At 36.5% G+C, this 21,706-nt stretch overlaps 1 protein-coding gene across 6 annotated transcripts in view; it reads left to right on the top strand.

Annotated features, from left to right (window-relative positions):
- TMEM108 (transmembrane protein 108) overlaps positions 1–21,706 on the top strand; it is a 377,772-nt gene that overhangs the window by 120,191 nt on the left and 235,875 nt on the right. The gene's annotated exons all lie outside the window — the stretch shown is intronic.

The following is a 21,706-nucleotide window of genomic DNA, read 5'->3' as shown; positions in this document are numbered from 1 at the left end:
GAAGGAGTAAAACCCAAGGTTTTCTAGAGGTTAGGGTGTGGGAAAGGTGTAAGGAACAGTGCATCTTCTGAAGGGAAAAAGGGCTCAAGCAAATCCCTAGATGCCCTGTGAAATTAATGGTTTCTTAAGCTAAAATCAGGGGGAGAAGAAAGAATAGATTAACTCAGGAGGATTCTGTGATGAGCTCTTATGCTATTCTGAAGACCTGAGACTTATTGCAGGAATTACAATTCAATTAAATCAGGGAGAATTCCAATTAGAATCTGGAATAAACCCAGGTTTAAATTAGATGGAGGTTTAAAATGGTGAAATTTAGGGGTGCCTGGGTGGCTCAGTGGATTGGGCCTCTACCTTTAGCTCAGGTCGTGGTCTCAGGGTCCTGGGATCAAGCCCCAGGTGGGGCTCTCTGCTCGGCAGGGAGCCTGCTTCCCCCTCACTCTCTGCCTGCCTCTCTGTGTACTTGTGGTCTATGTAAAAAAAAAAAAAAAATCTAAAATGGTGGAATTTAGTGGAAAAGATAATTTAAAGGTAGGTATTTTAAATTTATGTAAATATACTAAACTGTCTTTATTTTAATTCATAAAAAAGGTAGTGATTAAGGATTTGTTAATGAATTGTGCTGGTTCAATTTTTATTAAATTTTGGTTTAAGTTTTATTTTTATAGGGAAAAGAAGCACAGTTGACCAAATTGTGTGGTTCAGCGTAAAACCTTAAGAGACCCTCTAAGGTGGACTTACTGCACTATTAGTAAGCACCTTACACATATGATAGCAGCTTCCAGAATGACAGCTCAGGGTCCAAGCAGAAATAAGCAGCTTTTAGCAAATATTAAACCTTGATTGTGCTGCTGAACTTCTCTGTGATTAATCGATTATCCAGTTCTTAAAATGGAGGTGATAGCTGATAATCTGTCTCTAGGAATGGTGTGAGCATGGAATACTGCTCCTCTCATTGAATATAGTTTCTGGGGTTGGTATAACATCCCAAGGTGCCTCTGATGATAATGACAGCCTTAGTCTTCAGTAGTGGCTTAGGGCAAAGAGTGTTTATCTTTTAGGCTATGATCTTCAAAGGAACTTTCTTTAACTGATAAAGGTTTACTTGTACATATGAAGGATATATATTTATTATCATTTGCCATATATTTGGTTCAAGTTCAGTTGCTATTTAAAATAGCTTCTTTCTTAGACTGTATGTGTGTGTGTGTGTGTGTGTGTGTGTATGGATTGTATGTAACTATTTCCTTTTTATGTGGTTACTTTTTGGGCCATATAAAAGAAGACTAGCAGAGTGTGATATTTATTCTCAAATATTTGACTTTTTGTAATGCAGAAATAGAAAGAATGCCATGGGACCTGGATTTTAGTAGTCACTGTGTTCTGTATCATGGCTCATTCCCCAGTTCAGTTTCTTGAGTCTGGAACTTCAGTGTTAATTTTATTTGATAATTGATCAGATGCTGGTTGATTGACACAAATTATCTGAGATAAATTTGTAAACCAAATGCTAATTTTTAATTTATGGGGAGAGTATAATTAGAAAAACTATCTTTGGGTTCTTCAGATGGTATAACCTGTCCCTAGTATGATTTTGACAAAGAAGCCAAAATATATACTGGCTATAATGTTCTTTAAACAAACAAACAAAACCCATAATCTAGATTCTCTAGAATCTAGAGCAGTGCTATTGCATAATAATACAATGTGAACCTCAAATGTGAGCCTTACATGTCATTTTAAATTTCCTAGTAGCCACTTAAATTAGTAAAAGGAAACAGGTGAAATTAATTTTTAATATATTTAACCTAATATATATAAAATTTTTCATTTTAACAGTAATTTATATGTGATATAGTATGCATGTTTTTCATATTACATCTTGAATTCTGCACATTTTACACTTAGAACACATACCAATTTGACTCTAAATTTTTACAGAAAATACCTGTATTTATATTAAAATTTACAGTTGAAAAAGTAGATTCATATAATCAAGTTACTCCAAACATTCATATCGCCTTTCAATAACTGAATCAGTGTCTATATCTAAATTTAATTAAAGTTAAATAAAATTTAAAATAAATGGAATTCAGTTCCTCGGTGACACTAGACACATTTCAAGTACTCAGTGACACATATGGCTAGTAGTTGCTACCATATTGGGCAACATATAGAGGGCTGCTCTTATCTAGCTGCTTTTCCTCCCACATTGCTCAGATTTGAAGACCTCTCTGAGAATTCTAATGAAGAGAGGAAAAAAAAATCTAATATACTTTATAAGTATAGGACTACAGACAGAGTTTATGCTTTTCAAAGGAAATTTCAGCTTAACCTGTATTAGAACCTGTCTGGCAAGGAGTAATCTATCTGGTGGACCATACTATCTTTACTTTGCTTCCAAACACACCCACAATGTCTTTCAAACAGACAAAAACATGCCATCATTGGCAGTTTGCCTCAGATTCCTCTGGGTCCTCAACTCCGTGATAGTTCATTTTCATTTCATCAGTGCATTTCCTGGTTATAGGCACCCCCTTTATCTTTCTCGTTGTTTGAGTGTTCACATTTGGCTCTAATTCCTAGTTGACCTTAGTGAAGGATTCAAATGTTCAAATTACAAGTTAGTTAAGGTCATTTGTACTGAGGTAAATGTGATTGGTTTATGTTAATTTGAATAAGAAAATTTTCCTCCTTTGCTTCTTGCTCCAGATTTCCAGAGTGGCTTGGCCAAGAAATCTCACTCTCCCCTTACCCATGGGAGTATCTGTCTTTGGAAAAATCAGGATTCTTTGATACAGTAGTCAGACCTGTTAACCTTAAAATCTCTCTCTCTTTTTTTTTTTCTTACTCTTTAAAAAAAAATTATTTATTTATTTGAGAGAGAGACAGTAAGAGAGAGCATGACAGAGAAGGTAGGAGGGAGAAGCAGCTGGGGGCCCAATGCAGGACTGAATCCCAGTACTCTGGGATCACAATCTGAGCCAAAGGCAGCTGCTTAACCAACTGAGCCACCCAGGCACCCAAGAACCTCTCTTTCCTTAGATAAGAGGAATTAAGAAATTAGTAAGTAGATAGGTAATGACTTGGAAGGTAAAAACTCCCCTTCAACTTCCTGGAATTTTTGCCCTGCATCTTGATTGAGTCTGAAAACTTATCTGGCATGTAGTATAATAGTGACTCCACCACTGGGATGAACACAGAACTTCATCAGTTCCCGTTGACTACCTGCCACTTTCAAGGGACATCACCAATGACAGTATTGAATTTTGTCCTCCGTGTTCAGGAATATATGGAGTGCAAAGCACCTACAGCCTTCCAGGTCTAGAGAATGGTGTATTATCCAAGACAGTAACAAGTACTCTCTTGGCAAGAAAGCTAGGTTGGAAATTAGGAACTTTTTGAACTGTTGAGACATTTTAACCCAATCTGAATAGGAATGCATATTATGTTCTTCCTCATCACTATCAGCATCAAATCATTTTAAATAGAACTTTGTGGAATGAGTATTGGGGGATAGCTAGAAATCCTTGGCTGCCACTACTTAGTCTATCAGCTATTAGGGGTGTGACATCAGGAAAGCCATTGACTTCTTGCTCTAGGCAACACTTTTCACCTGTCATGTGAGAGTATTACACCAAATGGTCTTGAGGTCCCTTTCAGTCGTCACATATTTTGATCATCTAGTCTAATCCCATAGCTTCTTCAATGAGGAATGAAGGCCTGCATAGTCTCTTCTGAGATCACATAGCAAGTGTGAAGCAGGTCTCCAGTGATCACAGTCATGTGCTTTGCCTGCCCCAGTGAGCTGCATCATGCACTTAGATGCTGAGGTTGAATTAAGTGAAGATATCCTGAAGGATGGCTGGTTCTGTTTTTTCCCATAACAATATTGATTTTTGTCTGCTTATTTTGAGATCACTGGCTAAAACCTCTAAAACCCCTGGGTTCCCTGTTGCTTTACCTCCTTCATATAACAAGTCAGTAATTCAGCTCAGATATCTGTGTGGCATAAAGTCCCCCAATGACCTCTAAATGAAAAAAATGTGTGTTTATAAGCACACGTGTGTGTACAGACACACGCACACTTTCTTTACTGCTGAAAATGCTTGATAACAAAGGGAAAAGGAGTAGCTGACATGCAGATTTTAATTTGCATAAATATTTGCCAAACAGCAACTACAACAAAGAAAAGCAGAACAGAGGGTGTAGTGCTCTGCTTTTGTTGAAGTTCCCAGTATGGGGTGGAGGCTCACTTCCAAGTGTGGGAGGAATACTTACAGATAAGAAGTTAAGCCTGACTTTCTCTGGAGGGCTTCTTTTAACTGGGCAAAACCAGTGACCTGCAAACTCGGTTAGCCTGTCATTAAATAAAAAAACAAGAGGTGTCAAGAAAAAGAAACTTATTGATTGCCTATTATGTACCAAGCATGCTAAGTATTTTATATATATTGACTCATTTAATTCTGTGACCACCCTGCAGGATAGATAGGTATTATTTTCATTTTCCAAATCAATAAAAGTACTCAGTAAAGTTATGTAGCTTGCCTAGGGTCACATAATAAATGAGCAGGGATTTTCTTTGGCTCTAAAATCTAATTACACTAATGTCCAATAGCAGATGACAATATGTAGACCTTAGTAATTTCATTTTGGTTCCACGGACTTTGAGGAGCAAAGTCCTGATATCACACCTGATATCACACTGAGATGCCAACATAAAAAGACCAAAGTAAAAGATACCATAATGGGAAAAATTTCATTTATAGACAGCGGTTGTTAACATGCATCTCAGAGATTCTTTGAAGTAATTAAAAACAAAAATATTAAAGGATTTTTTTCAAATAGTAAGTATATAAACAAACCCACTTATCAACATCAATGATCAGGAGCAGGTATAATGAATCCTAACTCAAGTTTAATCAAATAGATTTCTATAATTTTGGTTTTTAGAAACCATGCTGTTTGGGTTGTTGGTTCTCAGTCATTTATCCTTTGAATACATGGGAGGATGACATTTACATTCAATATCTTTTTTGTACATATGACAACTGTTCAAGTTACCTAATGCTGCAGCACAACAAACTTAGTGCTCTAAAGCAACAACTATATTTTGCTCACAAATCTGCAATTTGGGCAGGACTCAGCAGAGACATTCAACCATCAGCTGGGTTGACTTGGAGGCTGGGGGTTATAATCATCTGAAGCTCACTTCCTCACCATCTGGAGGGCTGGGAAAGACTAAAACACCCGCACTGTTCCGGCATCTCTATTTCTTTGTGGTCTCTCCAGCATGACTGCTTCAGGGTAACCAGACTTTTTCCATGCCAGCTCCGTCAGTATTCTCAAAGCACATGACCCAAGAAAGAGAATGTCAGATGGGAACCTTATCTTTTATGACTCATACTAGGAAATCTACACATCCTTACCCCAATCACGGAAGCAGTTACAAAGTCCACTCAGTTTCAGTGGGAATGGAAATAGATTCCATCACTTGATAAAGAAGTGGAAAGTTTCTGAAAGACCACATGGGACTGGAGATATTGTATTGGCCATTTTTGGAAAATAGTCTGTTACACAGATAAGCTAGGCTACAGGTTAAATGCTGGTTCCCAAGCCACATGTATTTCTGATCATTTATCTCTCACCCAAGGAAGCATATTGGCATGCAAATAAAATATTTCCCTATAATTAAACCCACCAAAAGTTTAAAAAAGTGTATCATCTTTAAGTTTTTGGCACCCTACTTACCATTAGAAACATAAAACACTAGTGGATTAGGCTAATGAAGTAGATAGTTGAGACTTTCCCTAAATTTTTCATCATTGTTAAGCCAGTATTTGTTAAATGTTCCGAATGGTCCTATTTCTCCTTTTCTATTTTGGGTGCAGAGGTAAACAACTGAATATTTATGTAAACAGCTTTGCATAGAAACCTTTCCTTTTAAAACTAAAAAATGAGAAAAATTGCACTTAAAATTGAATGTTTCCTGAAGGAGTTTGCTTTAGCATTTTATAGCAGCTGCTGCCTCTTTTGGAGATGAAATGATAATTCAAGACACATTTTCAAAGTTGACAAAATTAGTATCTTCTCCCAAGCTCTTCTTGTAAATTATGGGAATCCTATGACATGACAGACAACAGACTTTTTGCATTAATTGGGCTATTTGTTCTAGACCTTTTTTAAAACTATAAAATAATTCATGTAAGAGAGAATATAAAATTTTGGGTACAGTTTATAGAATTAAAAACTTAAATAGTCATGTGGTTATCATCCAAGTTAAAAAGTAAGCTATCGGGGCGCCTGGGTGGCTCAGTGGGTTAAGCCGCTGCCTTCGGCTCAGGTCATGATCTTGGGGTCCTGGGATCGAGTCCCGCATTGGCTCTCTGCTCAGAAGGGAGCCTGCTTCCCCCTCTCTCTCTCTGCCTGCCTCTCTGCCTACTTGTGATTTCTCTCTGTCAAATAAATAAATAAAATCTTTAAAAAAAAAAACAAAAAACTAAGCTATCACCTTCCCCACCCTGTAGAGGACAAACCTGACCTGACTTTTGTGTTAATTGTCACTTTTCTTTCTTTTGTTATATTACCCATCTATCCAGTCAAATCCTTCAGTTGTTTAGATCAGTGCTTTTCATTTCCATTAAAAATATTTCCTATAAAGAGCTTGCACATTTTTTGTTAAGTTTATTCCTGGGTACTTTTTTATTTTTGTTGCTGTTAGTGATATTCTGATTATTGCTGTATATACACATGTAGTTGATTTCTATATACTGGTTTTGTAAAAATCAAATGTGCTAAATCTTACTAGTTAAAATAATTTGTCTTTTGTTTCTTTTGGTATTCAACATAAGCATATTCTCTATAATGACAATAGTTTTGTAACTTCCCTTCTAATTTTTATATATTTTCTTTTTCTTATATTTTTGACCTGGTCAGGTCTGCCAGAGCAATGTTAAATAGATATGGTTAATAGCTGGAACCCCGGTCTTTCCGGTTTTAAAAGAATTTTTTTTTATTATTTTCATTATCAAGTATATGATGTTTATTGTAGGTTTTGTTTTTGTTTTTTATTTTGGTAGATATCCCTTATCGGTCAAGTGTGGGTATTTTCCCCTATTCTTAGTTTGCTGAGTTTTTAAAATTGTGAATGAATGTTGAATTCTATAAATATTCTTCTGTGGCTAGTGATTTGGTCATACGATTTTTTTCCCTTTACTTTGTTTTTAGGATGAGTTACATTAACTGTTTTCTTTTTTTTTTTTCAAAGATTTTGTTTATTTATTTGACAGAGAGAGATCACAAGTAGGCAGAGAGGCTCGATCCCAGGACCCTGAGATCATGACCCGAGCCGAAGGCAGCGGCTTAACCCACTGAGCCACCCAGGCGCCCGCATTAACTGTTTTCTAATAATAAATCAGGGTTGCATCTCTTTGATAAATCCAATTATGTTTACAAGTAATTTGTTTAGAATTCTTCACCTATATGAAATTGATCTATAATGCTCATTTTCATTCTATTTCTTTCTCAATTTGGCAAGAGTTATGTTGAAAGAGTCGGGGAGTTTTCCCTCTCTGGAAGATTGGAATAGAAAGACTGAAATTTCTGTTCCATGAATGTCTCATAGAACTTGGCTTAACCTAGGGCTCTCTGCTCAGAGGGGAGCCTGCCCCCCCCCACCTCTCTGCCTACTTGTGATCTCTCTCTGTCAAATAAATAAATAAAATCTTAAAAAAAAAAAAAAAAGAACTTGGCTTAACCTTACAAAGAACCTGTCTGAGCCCAGTGATTTCTTTTTTGGAAGATTTATTCAAAAGTTATAACACTATTCAAGTTTTCTACTTAAGTCATATTTGGTAAATTGTAGCTGTATTTTTCTAGATGTTTATCCTTTTCATGGGTTTTCAAATTTATTGGGCTAAAGGTGTTGAAAATAAAGTTGTTGAAAATATTTTCATTTATTACTTGTAGCATTTATAGTTCTATTTTTCTTTTTCAGCCCTATGATTATATGCATTTCTTCAGCGTTTCCCCCCCTTGATTATCATACTAAAAGCTTGTCTGTTTCCTTAGTTTTTACCAAGACACCAAAATTTCTATTTTACCAAGCTCCAATAATTTCTATTATGTATTTTTTTGTCTTTTTCATTAATTACTTAATCTTATTTTCTTATTTACCCTCTTAAATTTGGAAGACTATCCCATTAATCTGGAACTTTTTTTCTTGTCTAATATAAACATACCAGGTTATAAACTTCCATTTATATTTTGGTTCCATTCCTCAAATTTTGATATGACAGTTTATTTTTCAGCTTTAAGGATTTTCAGTTTCCATTTTTTTAAGAGACAGAGAGAGAAAATCTTAAGCAGGCTCTATGCCCAGCATGTTGACTTCACAACCTTGAAATCATGATCTGAGCTGAAATCAAGAGTCAGACACTTAATCAACTGAGCCACCCAGGTGCCCCTCCAGTTTCCATTTCTATTTCTTCTCTGGTTGTAAGTTGTTTTAAAATATGTTTTTCTTTAAACTTCTTATATGAGAGTTTTCTAGTTATCTTTAAAAGATTTATTTCTAATACCAAATTGTATTACAATAACAGAATGTTTTGAAATTCATTGATGCTATCATAGCTTAGTTTTCAGAATTGTATAATGTATCACTAGTTGTTGCATTTAATATTCTACATGTGGTCTATATTGTTAAAAAGCTTATTAGTTAAGCTGTTTAAAACTTCCATCCTTACTAATATTTTATTTGCTGAAGCTGTCAGTTACTAGGAGAATTGTATTTCAGTTTCTCCCTTTGGTGATAGATTTGTCCATATCTTCTCACTACCATGTCAATCTTTACTTTGCAAATTTTGGGACAGTATTAATAGGTACATACAGATGTATAATTCTTTTGCATGTGTCTTGTTCCATGTTTTAGGCATTTTTTTGGCATATCTTTTAAAAGCAGACTGTAGCTAGATTTTTGTTCAGTCTAAAAATATTTACCTTTAATTGAAAAGTGGGGTCCCATTAGCATTTTTGGCATTAATGATAAATTTATACTTCTTTCACTGTTTTATGTATTTTTATGAATGTATTCCATTTCTTCTCTTGCCCTTCTTGCTATCTTTTGAACTGATAATTTTTTTGTATTCATTTTTTTCCCTACTTCTTTGGAGGTTGTATGCTTTATGTCTACTCCCTTAATAGTTGTTCTTGCTAGTTTAATGGGCATACTTTAAAAAGTTTCTATTTAGGATGTTACCACTAATGCTCCAAAACTCAAAGGCCTATCTCTCCTCAAGTTCTTGATTTCCCCCCACAGATTACACATTTTTCTAACAGTTTTAAATGTTTACTTAGTTTTACCTATCTCTTTTTAAAATTTTATTTTATTTTTTTCAGTGTGCTTTACCTATCTCTTTACCAATGTTTTTCCGCATTTTTACTTTCTTCTCTCTTTTTGAAATGTTTCCTCTAGAATTTCTTGAGTGAATCTCTTTTTTTAAAAGACTTTATTTATTTCTTTATGAGAGACAGAGAGTGAGAATGAGAGGCAGAGGGAGAAGCAGGCTCCCGCTGAGCAGGGAACATGATGTGGGACTCCATCGATCCCAGGATCCCAGGATCACAGCCTGAGGTGAAGGCAGATGCTTAACTGACTGAACCACCCAGGCACCCCAGAGTCTTTTTTAAATAGCAAATGCTATGTTACAGAGATGAGTAAGATATACTTCCATAAAATATGTAATTCCAATATAAACTTGGGTACTAAAGTAGAGATCAGGACAAAGTGTTGAGAGCACAGAGAGGGAAAGCTAAGTGTAGCGAGTGGAGAAGGGCATCTCAGGGAATAACAACAAGAATATGAGAAGCAAAGTCATAGAAGGCTATGGTGTGTTCATGGAACATTCATCAGCTCAGTGGGCTGGAACTTTAGGCGGGGGTTGGAGCCAGATGGAGCTAGAGAGGTTAGTAAGCTAGCTAGTGGGTTGTGAAGAGCCTTAAATGCCAAACTAAAGGCAACAGAAAATTGGGGGAGGTTTAAAGCAGTGGAGCATCATGATTAAATGCATTACTTAGGACTGTGCATTAAATGCATTACTTAGGATATGTGTGACTATATGGAGAACAATGAGTTGTAATGGTCACCTGAGAGGAGGTTGAGTAACTAAACCAAGGGAAAGCAAAGATAATGAAAAGATGAAATTTTAAAAGACGTTGATAGGTAACATCTTAATAACATATTTAAAGCAGAGAGGGTCAGAGGATGTATTCCAAAGACTCTGATCTAGAGGACTGGCAAGATTGAGGTGGTGTGCATGTTTGGAAGTGGGGGAAGTTGCCATTGGAAGAGAGAATGATTTTTAATTGGTAATATAAACCATTTGATACGTTTTTAGAACAAATGATGGGTTGGTTGTTGAAGAATCAATAGCTAAGGTATTTGGGATGTCTCTAGGCTGAGATCTCAGCAACATTTTTTGATTATATCTTCTTCTAGTGGTTACTGTTTTTCCTCCTTTTGCTGAGTTACAATATAGATTTGTGCTTCAGGAGGCAAGTTTGAAAAATTACTTTTACTGGGCGGTGATTGCTCTTTGCTGGTGTGATCTTTTATATGAAGTCTGTTTTAATTTTACCTCTGTTCACAGGCTGGCAGATGTGACCCAGAGTATCTAAGAGCATCTGGTAGAACAGGAGAAAAAGGAGAAAAGGAAGACAGAGGCAGAGCAAGGGAAGAGGGGAGGAAAAAAATTTTCCATTTAAAGTATTGGCAAGGCTTATCCTTCCTACCTATTGTGTGAGTTGTTTTTTGTCTGTTTCACATATCATTCTTTTTTCTTTCCCAGTTTTATTGAGGTATAGTTGACATAGATTATAGTTTGAGGCATACAACATCATCATTTGATTTTTATATATTGTGCAGTGATTACAAGAGGTCAGCTAACATCCATCTTCTTATATAGATATAAAAAAGAAAATAAGAAAGGAAAAAAATTCTCCTTGTGCTCAGAACTCTTAGGTTCTAACAACTTTCCTACACATCATAACAGCAGTTTTATCTGTAGTCATCAAGTTGTGCATGACATCACTGGTGTCTATTTCTCTTATAACTGGAAGTTTGTACATTTTGATCACCTTCCTCCAATCCCCCCTCTCCCCGGTCTCTGCCTCTGGTAAGCACAAGTCTGATTTCTTTCTATAGGAGTGTTTTGGAGGAAGTTTTTTTGATTCCACATATAAGCAAAATCATACAGTTTATCTTTCTCCATTTGACCTAATTCATTTAGAAAATGCCTTCAAGATTTATCCATGTTGTTGCAAATGGTAGGTTTTCCTCATTTCTTGTGATTAATAATATTCCATTGTATGTATATACATTTGACCTTTGAACAACATGAGGGTGAAGGGTACCAGTTCTCTACATAGCTGAAAAATCCACGTATAACTTCTGACTCTCCAAAAACTTTACTAACAGCCTACTGTTGTCTTGAAGCTTTACCAATAATATAGTCAATTAACACTTTTTTTGTGTTATATGTATCGCATACTATGTTCTTAAACTAGAGAAAAGAAAATGTCATTAAATGTCCCACAAGAGAGGGACGCCTGGGTGGCTCAGTTGGTTAAGCAGCTGCCTTCGGCTCAGGTCATGATCCCAGCATCCTGGGATCGAGTCCCACATTGGGCTCCTTGCTCCGCAGGGAGCCTGCTTCTCCCTCTGACTCTGCCTTCCACTCTGTCTGCCTGTGCTCGCTCTCGCTTGCTCTCTCTCTGACAAATAAATAAATAAAATCTTTAAAAAAAAATCACAAGAGAGAATCAATTTACAGTACTATACAGTAAAAAATCCATGATATGTGGACCCACACAATTCAAAACTGGTTTGTCAATGGCCATATGTGCCAAACTTCTTTATTCATTCATCCATCAGTGGGCACTTAGGTTTTTTCTGTCTTGGCTATTATAAATAATGCTGCTGTGAACTTAAGTGTGCAGATATCTCCTTTTCAATTAACATATAATATTATGGGTTTCAGGGGTACAGGTCTGTGATTCATCAGTCTTACCGAATTCATAGCACTCACCATAGCACATAGCCTCCTCCGTGTCCATCACATAGCCACCCCATTTCTCCCACTCTCCTCCCCTCCAGCAACCCTCAGTTTGTTTCCTGAGATTAAGAGTGATTTCATTTCCTTTGGATTTTTACCCAGAAGTGATACTGTTGGCTCAAATGGTACTTCTACTTTTTATTTTTTTAAGATCCTCCATACGGTTTTCCATAGTGGCTGTACCATTGTACAGTTCCACCAACAGAGCACAAGGGTACCCTTTTCTCCACATCCATGCCATTGTTTGTTATTACTTGTCTTTTTAATGATGGCCATTTTAATGGGCATAAAGTGGTATCTTGTTTTAATTTGAATTTCCCTAATGACTGGCAATGTTGAATATCCATTGAGGTGTCTGTTGACCTTTTGTATATCTTCTACAGCAAAATAGCTATTCAAGTTCTATGCCTATTTTTTAATTGGGTTATTTGTATTTTTGCTTTTGGGTTTAATGACTCCTTTATATGTTTTACATGTTAACCCCTTATCAGATACATGGTTTGCAAATATTTCTTCTCATTCTCTAAGTTGTCTTTTCACTTTGTTGATGGCTGCTTTTGCTCTGCAAAATCCGTTTAGTTTGATGCAATCCCACTTGTTTTTTATTTTCTTATTTTGTAGCTTATGCTTTAGATGTCATATCCAAAAATCATTACCTAGACCCATGTCAAGGAGCTTTGTTCCTATGTTTTCTTCTAGGAGTTTCATGGTTTCAGGTCTTACATTTAAGTATTTAATTCATTTTGAGTTAACTTTTGTGAGTGGTTAGGGGTCCAGTTTCATTCTTTTACATGTGAACATCTGTTTATCTTAATTCCATTTATTGGAAACTGTCTTTTCCTTTGTCAAATATTAGATGACCACATATGCTTGGGTCTATTTCTGGGCTCTCAGTTCTGTTCCTTTGGTCTATTTGTCAGTTTTTATGCCAGTACCATACTATTTTGATGACTATAGTTTTAAGTATAGCTTGAAATCAGGAAATGTGACTACCTCCACCTTTGTTTTTCTTTTTCAGGAATTTATTTGGTTAGTTAGGGTCTTTTGTGGCTTCTTATAAATTTTGGGATTTTTTCTACTTCTGTAAGAAAAAAATGCTTTTGGAATCTTGATAGGAATTACATTGAATCTACAGATGGCTTCCAGTAGTATTGAAATTTTAACAACATTAATTCTTACAATCCATGAACAGATATCTTTCCATTTTATTTGTGTCTTCTTTGATTTCTTTTGTCATTGTCTTTAGTTTTCAGCATAGAGATCTTTCACCTCCTTAGCTGAATTTATTCCTAAGTATTTCGGTATTTTCAATAATATTGTAAATGAGATTGATTTCTTTCTTTTTCAGAAATGTTGTTGTTCGTGTATAGAAACACTACTGATTTTTGTATGTTAATTTTGCTTCCTGCTACTTTATGAATTTATTGATTAGGTCTAATGGTTTTTTGTTTGAGTCTTTAGAATTTTTCATACTTAAAATCATGTCATCTTCAAATAGAGACAATTTTACTTCTTCCTTTCCAATTCTGATACCTTGTATTTCTTTTTATTACCTGATATCTCTAGCTAGAACTTCCAGTATTATGTTAAATAGGAGTTGTGAGAGTGGGCATCTTTGTCTTATTTCTGATCTTAGAAGAAAAGCTTTCATTTTTTCACCATTGAGTCTGATGTTAGCTGTCTGCTTGTCATATGTGGCCTTCATTATTTTGATATATACTCCTTCTATGCCTAATCTTTTAAGAGTTTTTATTATGAATGGATGTTGAATTTTATCAAATGGCTTTTCTGAATCTATTGAGATGATTATATTCTTTTCTTTCATTCTGTTAATGTGATGTATCATGTTAATTGATTTGTATATGTCAAACCATCCTTGTATCCCAAGGATAAATCCCACTTGATCATGGTGAATGATTCTTTTATCATGCTGTGAAATTAGATTTGTTAGTGTTTTAGTGAGGATTTTTGCATCCATGTTCATCAGGGATATTGGCCTACAATTTTCTTTTCTAGCAGTGTCCTATTCAGGTTTTGGTTTCAGTTTAATTCTAGCCTCTTAAAACGAGTTTGGGAGTGTTCCTTTCTCTTTGATTTTTTGGAAGAGTTTGAGGTGAATTACTGTTTTTTAAAAAAATACTTTGCAGAATTCACCAGTAAAGCCATCTAGTCTTGTTTCTTCATTGGGAGATTTTGATTACTGATTTAATCTCCTTAATAGTAATTGGCCTAGTCATATTTTTTGTTTCCTTCTGATTCTCAGTAAGTTAACATGTTTCTGAGAATGTTTTTCTTTCTTCGGGGTTGTCCAGTTGTTGACATATAATTGTTCATAATAGCCTCTTATGATCCTTTGAATTTCTTTTTATCAGTTGTACTATCTCATTTTTCATTTATAATTTTGTGGATTTGGGTTCTTCTTTTATCCTTGATTACTCTGGCTAAGCATTTGTCAGTTTTATTTATCTATTCAAAGAGCCAACTCTTAGTTTGCTTAATCTTTTTGATTGATTTCCTTTTCAGTATTGACTGATTTCTGTATTAGTCTTTATTATTTCCTCTTTCCTGCTGACTTGGGGCTCAGTTTGTTCTTTTTTTGGTTCCTTAAGATATAAAGGTAAGCTGTTTATTTGGGATTTTTCTTTTTAATGTAGGCATCTGTTCTTAAGAACTTCACTCTTAGAACTGCTCTTGCTGCATCCCATAAGTTCTGGTATGTTTTTTCATGTCTCAAGAAATTGCAAATAGAAACAATTTTACTCCTTTCCCCTCTTCTATTTACCCTTTAGTTTCTTCTTTGATCCATTGCTTGTTCAGGAGATTATTGTTTAATTTTGATATGTTCATGAATTTCTAGTTTTCCTCTTATTGCTAATTTCTGGTTTCATGCCACTATAGTCAGAGAAGATACTTGGTATGATTTCAGTCTTCTTGAATTGCTAAGACTTGTTTTGTGGCCTAGAATATGATCAATTCTAGAAAATGTTATATATGCACTTGAGAAGAATAGGTGTTCTGTGTTGGATAAATGGATATAATGTTCTGTGTGTGTCTGTTAGTTTCATTTGGTCCATAGCATTGTTCAAATCTTCTGTTTCCTTATTAATTCCCTGTCAGGATGATCTATTTATTGGTCAGAATAGGGTTTTAAAGTCCTCAACTATTGCTGTATACTATATAGTTTATTACTCCTTTTAGCTCTGTTCTGCTTTAAGTATGTAGGTGCTCTGATGTTGGGTGCATAAATATTTACAGTTGTTATATCTTCATATATTGAACCCTCTATCATTATATGAACTTCCTTGTCTCTTTTTACTATTTTTTTACTTTATTTTTTTAAAAGATTTTTATTTATTTGACAGAGAGATAGAGAGCACAAATAGGCAGAGTGGCAGGCAGAGGGTGAGGGAGAAGCAGCCTCTCTGCTGAGCCAGGAGCCCGATGTGGGACTCAATCCCAGGACCTTGGGATCATGACCTGAGCCAAAGGCAGCCACTTAACTCACTGAGCAACCCAGGCACCCCCCTCCTTTTATTTTACTTTAAAGTCTATCTTGTCTGATATAGCTACTTGCGCCTTTAAAAAAAAAATTTGGTGCCATTTTCTTGAAATATCATTTTCCATCTCTTCACTTTCAGTCTGTGCATATCTTTAAAGAGCTAAAATGAGTTTCTGGTAGGCACATATTTTTGAAAACTTTTAAAAATTTTTTGAAGATTTCATTTATTTGAGAGAGAAAGAGCATGAATGGGGAGAAGAAAGAATGTCAAGCAGACTCCACACTGAGCATGGAGCCTGATACAGGGCTTGATCTCAGGACCCTGACATCATGACCTGAGCCAAAATCAAGAGTTAGATGCTTAACTGACTAAGCCACCACGTGCCCCATTTTGTTGGATTTTTAAAAATCAATTCAGCCATTCTGTTTTTTGATTGGATAATTTAATCCATTTACTTTTAAAGTAATAGGCTATGACTTACTATTGCCATTTTGTTAATGTTTTCTGGTTGTTCTATAAATCCATTGTTGCTTGTTTCTCATCCTGCTGTCTTTTTTCTGTGTTTTGATGTATTTTTATATACATATGGCTTGACTACTTCATCATGTTCCTTTGTGTAATTACTCCAAGATTTTCCCTTGTGATTACCATGAGGCTAACATAAAATATCTTAAGTTTATAACACCCTATTTATAAACATATATTTTTATCCCCAGGGGTACAGGTCTGTGAATCGCCAGGTTTAAGTTATAACAATTTAACTTAAATAGAATTCATACATTTTACACTTTTACTTCTAACCCCTGTCAAATTTTGCATTATTGCTATTAAAATTTACATGTTTTTATATTTTTTATATTTTATATTTATAAAATATATATTTATAAAATATAATATATTTTATATTTATTTTATATATATTTATATTGCTTAATGCAGACTGCTGTACTTATGGTAATTATTTGCTACATTTGTGGGCTTGTTTTAGTTGTTATTGTTTTTGCTATGTTCATTTTTTTTTTAGACTTTCAAATTAGACTTGTGAGTTATGCACTGATATTACCATTTTACAGAATCAAATTATGGCTATATATTAATAATTACCAATGAAATTTACTCTACCTTTTTGTGAGGTTAATTAATATTCTTTTACTTCTGTTCAAAGAAGTTTCTTTAGCATTTATTTTAAGGCAGTCTGATGGTTATGAACTCCCTCAGCTTTTGTTTGTTCAGGAAAGTCTTTATCCCTCCTTCCTTTCTTTCTTTCTTTTTTTTTTAATTTTTAATTTTTTCAGCATAACAGTATTCATTATTTTTGTACCACACCCAGTGCTCCATGCAATCCGTGCCCACTCCAATACCCACCACCTGGATCCCCCAACCTCCCACCCCCCGCCCCTTCAGAATCCTCAGATTGTGTTTCAGAGTCCATAGTCTCTCCCCTCCTTCATTTCTGAAGAACATCTTAGTTGACAGATTTTGTTTTTGTTTTTGTTTAATATTGTGAATACGTCATCCTGTTCTCTTGTGGCCTGAAAAGTTTCTGTTGAGAAATTGCCAATAATCTTATGGTGGGTTCCCTTGTATGTATCTTATCTCTTTTCTTCTGCTGCTTTTATTTATGTATTTTTAAAGACTTTATTTATTTGACATAGACACAGCAAGAGAGGGAACACAAGAAGGGGGAGTAGGAGAGGAAGAAGCAGGTTTCCTGCCGAGCAGGGAGCCCAATGTGAGGCTCAATCCCAGGACCCTGGATCATGACCTGGGCCAAAGGCAGATGCTTAATGAATGAGCCATCCAGGGACTCCCTTCTGTTTTTAAAATTCTTTCTTTGCCTTTGACTTTTGACAATTGACAGTTGAACCTATTCAGGTTCAATCTATTTGAGGTTCTTTGGGCCTCGTGAATCTAGATTTCCATTTCTCTCCCCAGACTTGGAAAATTTTCAGACATTATTCCTTTAAATTTACTTTCTCTCCCTTTCTCTTCTTGTTCTGGAATTCCCATAATGCATATATTGTATATTGTTTCTTTTTATTATGTCCTAAATTCTTGTAGGCTTTCTTCACTTATTCTTTCCTTTTTGTTTCTGTAACTGGGCAATTTCCAATGTCCTGTCCTCCATGCCAATAATTTTTTCTTCTACACAGTTGAGTATACTTCTGAAACTCTATTTAATTCTGCAGTTCAGTTATTGTATTTTTCAACTTTACAATTCGTGTTTGTCAATCTTCTCATTTTGTTCATACATTGTTTTTCTAATTTTGTTTAATTTTTCTAATTTTGTCTCTTCTTGTTTGCTGAACTTTCGTAAGAGGATTATTCTAAAATACCTGACTCTTCATAGATCTCCCAGTTCTTTAGGATCAGTATTGGAGCTTTATTGGTTTCCTTTGGTGATGTTATACTTACCTGATCTTTGATTTTTTACACTGATATCTGTACATTCAAATAATGGGTTTCCTTTTCTAAACTTTCCAGGTTTACTTTGGCAGAGATAGGTCTTCACCAGTCTGCTTAGTCTGGGTTTCTGAGTATGTCTGCTGGTAATGTCTTAGGGCAGATGGGGCCTGTTATTATGAACTGTTTTGGGGAGGAGCAACTGTTTGAACTCTGAGGACAGTGCCACTGTCTGAGAACAGTTGGGTAGAACTGCTTGCTTGGTTCCCCACCCACATGAGGCTGTGGGATGGGCTCTGTGATTCCTTGAATCTCTGGTCAGGCTTACTAGATAGTCAGGATTGAGTACTGTATTCAGTAGTAGCTAGAGCTGTGAATTAACTTCCCCAGCCTGACGGAATAGCAAGCAGCCTCAGGGCCTGTATAGTTCATTCGTTGTTTAGGGGCCCAAATCAGGCTGAATGTGTACTGAATTCCTTGGGTCAAGTGCAGTCATTGGTTTTGATCTTGCGTATGGGGGAAACCATGAGCTACATTGTCTCTTCTAATGCCACTGTACATAGGGTTGTTGAATTGGGCCACACAGCTTCCTGGCTGCTCTGGTTATATTCCCTGGTTGGACAGGCTGAAGGCTGTATGCAGCTATAAGCAAGGATATTAATTAAACTCCCTGCTCAGACACAGCAAGAGAAGCAGATCTAAAATTGATGAAGCTCATAGTTTGCTGTTTTAAGCTGACCTGCACCCCAAGTTCCTTGGCAGAACAGGGTCGCTGGCTTTGCTGTGCAAACTATTTGCTTTACCTTGCATGGACAGAAGGGATAAGGGGCTGTTTCAGGCCATTCTCAATTTCCCCAAGAGGCTTTCCAGTTTGGAGTTGCCAGGAGCTACCCCCAGCTTAGACTATTAATTAATCTCCCTGCTTTTGTTTAGCATGGGAAGCCTGAATGGCCCATACTGATTTTGCTCTGGAAGTGATCAGCTCTGCCCACTCGTGCCACTGGGCCACATAGCTTCTAATAGTTGTCACTAGCCCTTCTGATCAGGTGAGGTGGCAGGTGCCCCCCACAGAAGGTAGAGCTTTGACTTAGCACCTTGCCTGAGTGTGGGTGAACTCAGCTCTAGGGCCTGTAAAACTCTTCATCTGAGGATCCAAATCTCAGAGTGAGAACTGTACCCTGCCAAGTTCCCTGATCAGAGTGCACCCCAGATTTGATTCCACAGATGAACAAAGCTAATGGTTCGGGTTACCACTTGGGCACTGCAGGTAATTAACTCTGTCTGCCAAGATTTATGTATTGATTTTTGCAAGCTACTCGCCCATTTGGTCTGTCACAGTCAGATTCCCTATGTCTGCACCCTGCAGACTCCCCTGCAGTCCTTATCATGTGAGATCAGGGTATGGGCTCTCACAAGTGACCCATAATACTTGGGTTCTCTTCTCCTGCTGGAGGAACTTATGGCTCAAAGGAGACCTTTCCTGGTGGTGCTGTACTGTCCTGGAGGAGGGGCAATATGGTCAACATGTAACCATTTCTCTTACCTTTCTAACGTAGTCCCTTTTGGTCTCTGTGTGCTTTAGCCTCACCTCTGTGTTCTAGGATTCTCTCAGTGGTATCTTTTTCTTAAATAGATACTAGTTCTTCCTGTGAGGGAGAGTATAGTTAGGAACAACTTACATTGCCATCTTGGTGATGTCACTCTCCAACCTACTGTTCTTATGTAGCAAGGTTAGCTTCTCCCCCTGGAAATTATGGCCTGGCCTATATGAGCCCAAAGGGGGACCGTCTTTTTGATGCATGAGTCATCACAGTGACTTGGTGACTTATTGGTCACTCACATGTAATAATTGCAATGAGCACGGCTAAGAATTAAGAGGAACTTCTCTCTGCCAGGATGTGATGTAGCCTTGATAGCAGTTGTGTCAGCTTGAAACCCAAGCAGCTATTCAGCTTCTACCTGGTGCCATCATGTAGCACCCTAGGATCAGGCATGCATGCAGAATGTCCCATCACATCCAGGCACTTCTTGACAGAGGGAGAAGCTGGCCAGGGAATGTGGGAGAAAAAAAAAATCACATACTATAAAATGTTTTCTTTAGGGAGCAATACTCTATCTGGTAGCATCATGATCTGAAACAATTATTTTTTATGTTGGTGGTAGTGACTGACCCATGGGATCCTACTACGTGGATCAGCTGCTGTTAAAATATGTGATCTTTTAGAAATGACTCAGGAAGAAAAGTGTCAAGTAAAAGTTAATCATTTCATCCGTAAAAACAAAAAAGTAGAATCTGAGTTGTTAAATTATAGAATGAGTCTATAACTTTTATTTTGTCAGAAATTACAATTGTAACAAGATATATCCCTACATCTGCATGGAGACAGGTTTGTCACTATTAGCCCCTGCCTCTGGATGGCATTGGTAAGGCAGAAAGTAAGGAGCAATTGGTGACACATGGGAGCACATATGAATGATATAAAGCATTTTACCTAAATTATCTTGGAACACCTGGGTGACTCAGTGGGTTAAGCCTCTGCCTTTGGCTTAGGTCAGGTCTCAGGGTCCTGGGATTGAGCCCCACATCAGGCTCTCTGCTCAGCAGGGAGCCTGCTTCCCTCTCTCTCTCTGCCTGCCTCTCTGCCTGCTTGTGATCTCTCTCTCTCTCTCTGTCAAATAAATAATTTAACTTTTTTTTTCGAAGGTTTTATTTATCTCATTTAATTGTGCAGTTAAGGAATCTCAGAGAGTAAAGAAAGTATTCAAGGTCACTGAACAGGTACATGGTGACCACAGTTCAAATCCATGTATAACTGGTTGCAAAATGTGTACCACATTGCCTCTAAGCATGTTTGTTTGTTTATGTTTTATTTGAGAGAACAGGTGTGGTTTCTGAAATGAATAAGTCTCAGCCAGGTGTTTTCCCTTGATAGAGACACCATCCTTTTATGCCTTCCCCAGATTCCAGCCTTCTATCCCTCAGTACTATCACCAGGTTATACACACACACACACACACACACACACACACAAAGCCCAGAAAAAAACAAAAAAAACAAAAAAACCTGAAAAAGGGGTTTAGTCCACAGTGCAACAGCCAGCCAACCCTACTGCATTCTTTGCTTTGTGTTCTTTCTCAAAGACCTGTTAGGTTATTTGTCAGTGAGGTTTTTATACTTTTAAAATTTCTGACTATCCTTATCACAAGGCCAGATTATATAAGGTTCTGAACAGCAAAGATATCAGCTGTAGAAATGTAGGGATTTGTTCCTTTTTTTTCCTAGCAATTTAAAATTGATTAAATGCCAAGAATGAGCCAAATGTCAAGCCATCACGAAAAACAGGAGCATATAAAGGTTGTCTTGGGAGCAGGTTTCCTTGGTACTAACCTGAAGTAGCTTCCTGCATTACACCAAGCTTGGGGAAAAGATCCTTGAATTCACATGGAACGTTTCGTTGTTTCTAAAAGAACTATAATCACTTGCTTGAACAAACAAAATTTTACATTAAGAGAACTTGAGGTCATGTATGGATAGCCTTTTACTATGGAAATCTCTGTTGTAAAGATGTAGTAAATGTTAATACTTAGTAATTGATGGTAATTGGAATTGGAGTGTGTATCTGTCAAGGTCATTCATATTCCCTGGGACTATAGGTACCCACCCTGAAGACTAAGTTATTTTTAGCATAGATTGTC

This window comes from Neovison vison, chromosome 6 (genome assembly GCF_020171115.1).
Source record: "Neovison vison isolate M4711 chromosome 6, ASM_NN_V1, whole genome shotgun sequence".
Taxonomy (NCBI): domain Eukaryota; kingdom Metazoa; phylum Chordata; class Mammalia; order Carnivora; family Mustelidae; genus Neogale; species Neogale vison.
The sequence above is the reverse complement of the archived record's forward strand: the minus strand, read 5'-3'. Positions and strand labels throughout refer to the sequence as shown.